The sequence below is a fragment of the Pipra filicauda genome, unplaced genomic scaffold (assembly GCF_003945595.2).
Source record: "Pipra filicauda isolate LSUMZ 115617 unplaced genomic scaffold, ASM394559v2 scaffold509_size397805_pilon, whole genome shotgun sequence".
In the NCBI taxonomy this organism is placed as follows: domain Eukaryota; kingdom Metazoa; phylum Chordata; class Aves; order Passeriformes; family Pipridae; genus Pipra; species Pipra filicauda.
Window position 1 is genome coordinate 250235 of NW_024104653.1, and position 11457 is coordinate 261691.

An 11457-nucleotide genomic window follows, 5' to 3' on the forward strand; every position below is an offset into this window, starting at 1 on the left:
GTAGTGCATTTTTCTGTCTATTTGAATATGAGTATGGACTAACTGGAGGGCACTAAAAATCTAGAGATAGGTGATGGGCCATGAGGATGGCTAGAGAAAGTAAGTCATTGCCTCTGTGGTAGTTTGGCCTAGGCCTTCCTTGGTGACCAGTTTGTAACCAAGGAAGGGTCCAGATTTACCCAGTATTCCAGACGATTTTTACGTACGCTGGGCTATAAGAAGAAAGGAGGAGAGGCCTTTGCTCTCTTTCCTTCCGGCGGCTTGGAGGTGCAGGTTCCCTGCTGTTGAGTCTGCCGTGTTGGGGAGTGAGGCCTGGTAAGGCCTTGCTGACCTTGGGAGATGGAGGTTGCCGGCGATCGTTCCGGAGCGACTCTCGGTTGTCCCAAGGAGAGTAGTGAGATATCTCTTTGCTAACTCTTTTAGTTGTTAGATATTGGGCTACTAATCGGGATATATATATATATTTTATTTTGCTTTTGTTCCTTTTCCCTTCCCCCTTCCCGTTCCCTTGTGAAATTGTATATACATTTCAATTGTATATACCTGTAACATAAGTGTAAATATATATATATATATATATATATATTGCTTTTGCTGTCTCTCTCTCGTTTCGGTTTTTCTTGGTTGTTTTCCTCCCTCTTCTCCCTGAGGTTTAGGGCGGGGGGACACACGACACTTCTCGTGGTAAGGTTTGGAGACTTGGCAGGGAGCCAGCTTCAAACCATATCAGCCTCCCTGGTATAAAACCATTGTCTTCACTTGGCCTAACCCCATAAGATGTAAACTGGATCTACAACTAAGAAACCATTTAAAATAGACAACTTATAGGGAAAAAAATGAAAGACAAAGACCCAAACCCCTGGGAAACCAGTAAGGCATTCAGGCAATACTGAACTTGTTGAGTAGAGCACAGTATTCCCTGTTACAAAATGGATGTCTATGAACCCCATGGGATGGGGTCAGGAATATCTGAGTAAGGGGTTTCTGGGTATTTCTTCAGGGATAGATTTTGTCTGACTCCATCCCATGAAGTGTATGGACATCTAACTTCTTGAAAAATAATAAACAAGGTGGAGGGAGCAGGCTGCAATTCTGAGGATCTGAGGGGATTAATTCAGGACTGCAGATAGGTGCTTGAACGCCTGGGGCACCCAAAGCCAGGAATCCTTCAGATGATTCACTTCTTTCAAGGAACAGAGTAAGAGTCACCGTTTTCTTTTGAAGTGGCACCCACTGTTTACTTCCTTGACTTGTGATGAGTACGCCTTAGCAAATCAAGAGACCAGAGCTCCAAACAGCTGCCAGATCCCAGGAAGCTGCAATAAACTGCTAAAGCAGGGGAATAAAAGAGAGACAGGAGCACAAGCCCTTCTGTCAAAACTATGTCCCATTTCAGGGTCGTATGGGAGAGATGCAGGACTTCAGAGAGAAAGGGTCTGAGAAGACAGAAAAAATGTCATGGTTTTGGGTAAGGATGTTTGACAAGGATGAGGGAACACTGTGGCTCCCTCTTGTGAGATTATGACTGTTGTTTATAGGAGTCACAGATATGAGGCAGAAACAGACCTGCAGCAGTGAGAAGAAGGCAGCAGCCTTGACAGCACTTTTTGCTGTCATGTACTTTGCCACAGAAATGTATATTCTGTATCTTTTCAACTGGGTGCCTCAGTGAACTTGGCACCACTCTGGCTAATTCCCCTAATCTGACCTGACTGTGAGGGAAGCCCTATACCTGCTGACCTGGACTGAGAATATCTCAGCAGGCAGCATAAGAGCTCCAGGGAAATGTCTAGGAAAAGTAAGTACTAAATTACTTCTGGACTAGATACATCCAGTCTGTCTGAATTCATTTCTGAATATAGCCCTCAAGGACAAATCTTGTTCCAATTTTAAGAAAAGACAAATCTCCCCTGCACTCCAGTGGGCTGTGGAAGGGATGGTATCTGCTGTTTAACCCTGGCTGAGAAATCAGTTAGGCTATAATTGTGTACTACATTATGAATCTCAGTGTGCTAACACAGGGAGGAGAATTAGCAGGCACAAGGCCGTCATCTTAAAAAGCTACCTACACTGTCCTTGCTACAACCTCATCAACACCAGCCTAGCAGGCTATCCTGGCTTCCCAGGAATCCCCTGTATCTCCTTCTGAAGATCTCCATGGGGCAGACCAGAACCACAACACACCACACAAAGATGGAGACTGCATCTGACCTCTATTTCTTTTTGGACAATGCAAATCTTTCTGCAGCAGGCAATTGCTTTAATAATGCAGGCAGCAACCCGCCAAGTTTCTTGACACCTGGCAGTCAGATGGATTAAGATGTGCCCAAAGCCCCAGGGGCTGGCCAGGGTGGGTGGAGAGCTCACTTGGGTTCAAGACTGGGTCTCTAGCCAGCGCTTGGATCTGCCACAGTGTCTCTGCCAGGAAGATGAAGGTTGTTGCAGAGATAATTTTTAACTTCACATCCATAAAAAGGCCACAGAAGACATGTCCATGTCCTGTGACTCCCTAGTAAGGAGAGCTGGGGCCTTAGAGCTAAGCCTTGCCCAGTGATACAGAGTGCCACATCTAGTGGGAGGAGGTGATCAAAGCCTGACATTCTCAAGGACCAAACATCTCACAGATATTTCGCTGCTTCCATAGTTTTCATAGGAATAAGGTGGAAGAAAGAACAAACTAAATATGACAGGTGTTAATTGCTTTGCACAGGCTTAACTCCACAAAGGTTCCTAGGATTGGTGATACTGACTGTTAGCTGCTCATTTTCAGGTACTCATGGTCTAAAAAGGAGTTGTCACTGTTTCCTTTTGCATAGTATCCATTGCAGGAGGGTCAGGAACTGATTCAATTAATTTTGCAATTCATACCCTTATCTGTGACTTCCAGTGTCAGCTGTGGAAGAAAATAACTGTACAGGCATTCTATTATTCAAAGTGCCACCACAATCTGCAGCTCTTTGTGTCCCTACAAAAACAACCAGGAAAAAAGAACCTATACATACATATATTAGAGGAAGTAACTGTCGGATTAGCAGTAAACTGGAATAGTTGTCACTTTTTGATCTACTTCAGCTGAAATCAGCACTCTAGATAAGATACTACAAAAGTCCACAGTCAGATGTTCCATTTACTGTCCCCACTACTTTTTTTAGCACTCAGTTCTCTAGCCACAAATGCCACACCAATTACATGGCAGTAGATTTCAGAACATTCTGATATCTGTATAAATAACTTCACCCATGAGACTGTCACTGTTCTGATCCTCCGCTATCACAAAATCTACTGCAGCTTATCAAAGGGATTCAAAACTTCTTGCCCGTGCTCGCAAAACTTCCGAAGCGGCTGCACCCACAGCGGTCGGTGCGGGGCCGGAGCGGGGCTGGGGAAGGGCCGGAGCGGGGCCGCTGGTTGATCAGATGCTGCCCCCTGCCTGGCTTCTCGTTTCCCGGCCCCGGCTGAGCAAGGCAAGGGACGCGGCTCGCCGCTTTTGCCGCTCCTGGCATAGAATCATAATACCACAAAATCGCTAAGGTTGGAAAAGACCTGTAAGATCATTGAGTGCAACTACGAACCCAGCACTGTCAGGTCCACTACTAAAACGTGTCCCTAAGCACCACGTCTACGTGTTTTGTGGACACTTCCAGGGATTGTGATTCCACTACTTTCGGGGAAGCCTGTTCCAATGCCTGACCGCCTTTTCAGTGAATATTTTTTTCCTAATATTTAATCTAAATGTTCCCTGGTACAACTTGAGGCTTTTTCCTTTCATCCTACCACTTGTTACCTGGAAGAAGAGACCAACCCCACCTGTTTACATCTCCTTTCAGGTTTCTTCAGACTAAACAACCCCAGTTTCCTCAGCCACTCCATGATCACAACTTTACCCCAAGCTGGCAGGCACGCTACAGGAGGAACTCCAACAATAAGCTAGTGGTGAAAGATGGGAAAAAAATAGTTATTTCCCTGGGAAAATAATAGGCATCAGATAGGCACTTTGAAAAAAAACATTTGTCCAAATTGCTCAGCATCATTTAAAAGGGAGAGGAAGGACCTAAGTCCATGCCACAAGACAGTGGTAACTTCAGATTATCTCAGATCTTTTGGGGTTGCACTACAGTGATTTTTATGATATTTTATTAATTTTTTTAGGGGGGTTATGTGCTATTCTGAATGACAACCAACACTGTAGCATCCTGTGACACTCATTACTGTAGTCTGCTGCTTGTGGGAGAAATTGTATCCAAGTACCTGAACTGTAATTAAGTTCCTTCACTGTTTTGCTCCTTCCAGCTGTAAAAATCAACAATCAAATCTCCCACTGGTTTCCTTCCAAGGGCAGCTCAATTTCCAAAAGGAATGAAGCCTCTTTTTCCAAAAATGTCAGTCAAAGTGAATCTTAACTTCTGTAGAGAGACCTTGGACACTGTGGTGACATGTTCCCCCACACCCATGCTTAGGCCATAACCACCAGTGGGAGTTTTGATGGCTGCATCCAGCTTATTCTGAACTTTGAGCGACAGGTGCCAACATGGTAGCCAAGGGCTGTCCAGAAAGGGGACTTAGACATCTTGCTCCTGTGCAAACGTAAGTGAATCATCTTACTTCATAAATAGTGGCAGCCTTCAGATCATGTTTGTGACACTCCTCTGGACCTGCTCCAAACTCCAACAGGTCCATGTCTTTCTTGTGCTAGGAACCCCAGATCTGGATGCAGCACTTCAGGAGAGGTCTCACCAGCACGGAGTAGAGGGATGGAATCACCTCCCTCAACCTGCTGGCCATACCTATTTTGGTGCAGCCCAGGACCCATTTGGCTTTCTGGGCTGTGAATTCACACTGCTGATTCATGTCCAGCCTCTCATCCCCAATTCACTAAAATGTGAATTAATAAAATACAAGACTTCAGAAAATGCAAAAAACAGTGTCAACAAACTGGGATAGGTAAGTTCTTGTATTACCCTTTAACATTTTAATGTTACTGTTAAACTGCTGGAAACAAATGGCTCTTCAAATAAAGCATAAGAAAATATTCCTACTTGTTGAATAATGAGGGAATCCTCACTAACAGCATCTGCAGAACATCTGCTTCAGCGACAATTAACAATGTCAAGGTGTCACACTGGTGAACTGACTTTTACTCAGGGCTTGAAGCAATCTGTGGCACGCTAAGGAAGGCTAACAGTAGCTTCAGGGGACAGATATGTGCCGCAATATAATATCCATTTCAAATGTATAGTTGAGAACGGAAGAAAAAATTCTTGAGAGGAAAAAAATCCTTTAGGAGTGATAATTTAAAATAATTAAGCCTGTATTGGTGCCCACCAGGGGATTCTTGAGCATATCAGTGTACCAAGCAAATGGTTTTTTAGGGTTATAAAAATAGCCTATTTGAAACAAATTTTCTATTTCAAAGCTTGAAATTTTCATTTTGGCATACCTTTCACCCTTCTACCACTTTTACTTTTTGTTGTAGCTTATGGTATTCTTTTGTTCTTTTTTTTTTTTATTTTGCTTCACTCTATTTTTTTTTCTCTTGGAACTTTTTTCACTATAGAAAAATAAAACACTTCTGGAGGTTGACACCCATCCATCCTACTTGCTGCACTTATTAGGATTTCTGTAATAAAAATGAAAAATTAATTTAGATTTTATTTTAAACTTGTCATGTGCCTAGAAGGATGGAAGAACTAATGGAAGCTATCATTGCTGCCAGCCCCAGTGAGACCTGCTGTGTGCCTAAGCTGCCAGGAGGTAGAAAATGAGAGCAAAACTAAGGCCTCACCTATAAAGACACAAGCTTTGGTCTTTGTGTCTTTGCAAAATGGCAATATTTACATTCAACACTGAGTAACAAGGTTTCCAATAATTCCCTCCAGAAAACAAAGAGTCCAGCTTTTAAAGAGCATTTGTTCGTTTAAGTAATGAGAGCGAAGGCCAAATAATGGAAGTAGGGACTTGAAAAGGACATGGCTGCTCAATGTGTGCCATGTGAGGAAAAACTCTGGACACAAAATACTGTATTTGCTGCTCTGTGGAATGGAAATATTTGAAAATTCCAGTTTAAACTGAGGAAAATGCCTGGAGACAAAACCCCAACTATTTTAACACTCTTTGATGTCAGCTAAAAAGCAAAGGCCAAGCAGTATCAAACCATAAAGCTGAGCTAAATCTGCAGAGAAGTGTTCTTGACTCATGAGTCATTTGGCTTGTGCCAGCCAGAGCATATCCACACTCGGGCTTGCAAGCTGGGTAAGCTTTCCCAGATAGCCCTACTAGTAGCTGGGCCAAACATTCTGACAGATGTAAGAAATAACAAGCAGAAACGCTCTTCAGATGGTGCTTTCCAGCTGTCACATAGAGTAAACTCAAATATCACACACTCTTCTTAAAAATTCAAAGCAGAATGGGAATGCTACAGTACAGCTCCCCCACGACTTCAGTAGGCTGGCCCGTTCCTTCCAGGAGCCAAGAACCTGGAGGGCAGCACACGGGGCATCATGCAAACACAGTTTTTGTTTCAGAAAATGATAATGTGTGTTTCATTGCCATAGAGAGGCCAAGTTAAGGTATGTTCAGAAGGTACACAGATATGGTACCAAAACAAAGTGCTTCCTACGTGGCTGTGTCTCTCTGGCCTTACATTTAGTCCCTATCAGTAAATTGAACAAATTATTAGGATTTCTTACAGGTGAACTGGAGGAGGTACCCTCAAGGAGTACTGATTTTTGCTGACCATATTTAGCAACATAATAATTTTTAGATAGTTCAAGTGAGAAGTCCACTTAGTGCAAAACACCAGGATAATCATCAGTATCTGATTTACCAGAGGCTCTAACAGTATCTCTGCCCAGTTATAGTCATCTCAATAAATTCCCTTTCTGAAGTCAGCCTCTCTTTCAGGGGAGCAGTTATTTCTTTCTAGGCTGAGATCTGGATTGCAGATGGTGCTATTTGCCTGAGCAGTTCACACAAATTTTAGCACCGACAGTTCTGTTGTGTTTCGGACAATGATAGAATTAATATCTCATAAATGTCAGGATCAAGCTCTCATAAAATATAGGACTAGTTATAGTGAAAAAAAGAAAAAAACACCTTGCCATGGAGTGCCTGTTCATCATCTACATGGTGAGATGGGCAGGCAGATCATAATTTCATGCTTATCCACTCAAATATCAATTTCTCTCCTAAATCAGATATTTTTAGCTCACATATTTTTCAATTTTTATCTTATTAGTTCTTTTCAAGTTGTTCAAGCTAGTATATTCTTCCTCTGAGGAACAATTTGTGCATTGAATTTTAAAAGGTGTATCTCTGTCAGTCTTTTAGGAAAAGAAATTTGCATTAATTACAATACAGTGACAATAGTTTCTGCAGGAAAGACTTGTTTGGATTATTGACTGAGCCAGAAATACAACTGTCAATAAGTCCATACATCATATTTATATATTTACTAAACAATTCCTCTCACATTCCATTATCCTCCATCTTCTATACCATCTCCAAAGCCAACATAATAGTTTTTAGAAAAAGGTACAAGAAACCCATAGTTTGCAGTCAAAAAATAACTTACTGCTAAAACAACTTACTTCCTAGTGTGCTCAAAATAGCTTTTATCTTAAAGGTAGGAAGTAATTCTAAATTCCAAATGCATTTATAAAATCCTGCAACTACTTCAGCTGTTTACGATCTCATTACTTCTGTGACAATCACACAAAGACTGTTTCATTTCTTCTTGACAAGACTATTGTAGACTGATTTTAAGAAAATATTTTGTTTATAATTCTTACTTTCCTTTCATGGCTGTTGAATATTCTTTTTCCATTCTAAAATGAGCAAACAAATTGGCTTATTTTCTTAAGGACCTATATAGAAAAAGCTTCACCTAACTGTATAGGATTTTTTTTTTTCTACAATCAGTAGCATGAATAGTAGATAACGATTTAGTCAGATAACTTAAATGGGTTTTTTAATTATTATTCTCATAGTATATTTCTACTGCTATAACTCTAATCCAGATGGAAAATTACACCAGCACTGTGATCATCATCATGTCTCAAGCATATCCTCAGTTAAATCTCCATGAGAAATTAAACTTACTGGTTTGGTGACTCCTCTGGTTGCTCTGGTGGCACTTCACGACTCAGTAGAGTGACACTACAGGACGAGGAAAGGGACATGAGAAGTCCCTGGACCATGTTCCTTCTGCCAAGCGAGCTCACAGCAGCTGACAAACGTACATACAAATTTGCAGCACGTGGAGGCTGCGGGCCAGACCTGGCACTTGTGACTGCTCACACTTAGACACACAGATGCATGTCTGGTCACAGAAATGTCATTGCTTGTGTCTGTCTACAGTGGAAATGTGACTGAGAGCACATCAAAGGAGGACTGTGGGGTCTATTAGATCTTGTCTATTCACCTGCATATCTCTTTCATTGAGATTTTGTGACAAATCTCTGGTTTATGTGTTTGCTAGACAATAAAGACAATGGATAGAGATACAATTTTGCTTCCCCTTCTCCTTCTATCTTTAAAGTTAAAAGAAAGCAGTACTAAAGTGAAACAAAGTTGAATGACTGATTTTTTTCCCCTCTTTTCCAAGTGAGTATGGATGTTATCCTTGCCATTTGCCAAAGCTTGGAGCCAAAAAAACACCCCCATCAGAGCCAGAACCATCCTCCACTGCTCTTCCTGCCCAGGCAATCTACATGTTAAGTACAAAGGAAGCAGTACTTCCAAAAGGTACCATAAAACCCTCTGTTAATATAAAAGAATGGGAGATTTCTTTTTATATAATTTCTATAAAGAATGTGTCAGTTTCCTTTTGAGAGTGTTTGCCTTTCATAAATACTCAATTTTAAATTAAAAAAAAATCCTAAATGGTTATATTGAGAAAATCATAAGATAGAACATCAAAGATAAACTGCATATAAAAACTATGTATAAATTCTAGTAAGGTAAAAATTTGAATTTTTCCAACTTGAATGGACAGAGTTTCAACTTCAAAAGGATCCTTCATTTCAGCATAACATTCTGCTATGACGCAGTACATTATTTCAGCTTTACTAAAAGAATATTTGACTAAAAATCACCATGAAATTAAACCGTGGGCAGACTGAGTCAGTGCCATTTTGCATTAATTCAGGACACAGGGAAGTGTTTCCTCTCAGGGTTCTTGCCATTGCCAAGCCTGCTGCTCTTGGCAGCAGCATCTCCAGCTAATGTGAAATTAATTTTAAAATAATTTAAGAGTGGTGGGCAAACTTGGTGATATCAGCCATTGCACCTTGCAGCCATTGAGTCAGAGGTTCCTGCTTATTTTCTCGCACGGCAGCTGTGAATAAAGGCCAGCTGGCCTTGGGAGAACATCTCCCTTACCACCACCTTGGCCTGGCTCTTTACAAAAACACCTCCAGAACTCATAACCATCAACCGCCCTTCAGGCTTGCACATGAACCTCTGGTGTGAAGTGTTGGCACATGACTGAAATGCTTTTTGCATAATTATTACCAATGATTTGCCGTGCCTAAACCCAGACAGCTGCCGGGACCGGCCCGCCTCTGCCCAGCCCTGTGCTGCAAGCATCACCCACAAGGAGGAGCCCCATCTACAAATAATTCATGAAAAGACCAGAGTTCTTTCTTAGTGGTACCCAGGCTGAACAGATTAGCAGAGAATCACTGCTTGATAAAAGAATCAGTGTTGGTTTTTTTCAGCTAAACTCCCATCAGGAAGAAGATTCAGCAGCTAGAGGATGTTTGCCTAATTACATTATCTCAACTTTTCCCAATTACATGGAGAACAGATGTTTTGTGACTGAAAACAAACCCAAAGGGAAGGAACATCAAAGACCAACTGCCTACAACAAGAGCCTACAAAATCATTTTTTTTTTCTTAAACTCACTTACTTACAATGCCAAACACGTTTTGCCCAGGCAGGAAGGTGTGATTAAGTGAAACTGCTTCCTTGGGGACTGCAGGATGATGCTGAAAGAAAACAACAAAGGTTAGTAGAACATTTCATACAGTCAAATAAAGTTACTATATGAATGTTCAACTATATCAATGTTACTATATGAATGTTCAAGCCTGAATTTTGAATTTACTGTGCTAATTTTAGTATAACTCACAAAGCTTACTTTAACTTAGCAAAGTCTTTGTGAATAACCTCATTATTATCTTACAGCTATAACAATCTGGAGAAGAGTAGAAAGTGCAAGTGTGCAAAGCACTTGTTCAGTTGTGACTTCTCTTGCTTGGTTTTCAGACATGTTAAGCATTCAGAGAGCCATTTGAGGCCAATATGGTACAGGTGCACTCTCAGCCTGTATGGCCACAGGCTTTGAAAATGCAATCCAAAGTCTGAGGTTTGCAAATTAAGTGACCACATTTCAAAGCTTGATCTTGAGCAACTTGCCTACAATAACCCAGTCATGCCTGGCAGAATAAGGAACAAAATCCATATCTGTCAAAGATCAATAAAATGCTGCCAGATGCTGTGCCACAACCAAGGATTTCTCTCGATTTAACTTGAGCCAGGATTTCATTCAAGAATTCTTTCATATAAGCAGGTTTTAGCTCAATTTTAAGCTAAAAAATTGCACTTTCTTAAAAGGCAGTGCAGTTTTTCCTCTTTATACATTTATTTTATGTACCCAGAATTCACAGTAATGTAAATGGTTTCTCTCTTTATCTGTCTGATTCCTTCTCTGTTTGCTTAAATTGCTGCCTACTTTGCAAAATTACCTGAGCTGTTTATTAGGACTCCAGAAAAAAACTCATGGCAATATATATATATTTTTTTTTTGCATTATCCAGACACAAGTACCTTCAACAGATTGTTTTAATAAAGTTGATGAAATGCTGAATTTCGACATTCTAATGAAACTGCCCTGCTATGATACTGGCTGGGAGGTCAACCAGCACACAAGCAACCTGGGTGTGAAGGAACACGATTCAGGATGGGAACAGTTCCGGGCGTGGAGAGAAGCGTGCAGCAATTGGCGGGACTTTGTCGTGTGGACTTTGCTGTTATTATGTGGTTTCATTGTATTCACACTACACAGTGCACAGCCTGGACAAGCCCAGGCTTGCCATGAGTTTGCCTGCTCCCTGCTTCCCCCACTCCTCCCCCTTTTGCCGGTGTCCCTATCCTGGTTTGTCCCCCTGCTTGTCTGTCTCATGCTCCGCCCTATGTTCTGGCCCGTTCCGCTCCCGAGCGGACAGAAAGAGAGTTTGCATGCCTGGATAAAGGATTCTGCTTGCACCCTTCCTCGTGTCCCGTCCCCCCTTCGGACCGCGGCACCTGGGGGTTACTGGAGCGCATTGATGAGAATTTGCTAATGAAGATGATCACAGAGCCAATGTGGGCAAGCACTCTGTTGGACCCCACACTTACAACCAAGGAAGAACTCTTCAGGGATGCGGAGGTCAAGGGCAGCAGTGGCCATGAAATGG

At 41.7% G+C, this 11457-nt stretch overlaps 1 long non-coding RNA gene across 1 annotated transcript; it reads left to right on the forward strand.

The window, feature by feature from the left end:
* Positions 1–4892: 4892 nt before the first annotated feature.
* LOC120324380 lies at positions 4893–11074 on the forward strand. Its single transcript, XR_005565648.1, has 4 exons — positions 4893–4941; positions 8603–8742; positions 9717–10006; positions 10819–11074. It is a non-coding gene; the product is annotated as an uncharacterized LOC120324380 (long non-coding RNA).
* The last annotated feature ends 383 nt before the right edge of the window (positions 11075–11457 follow it).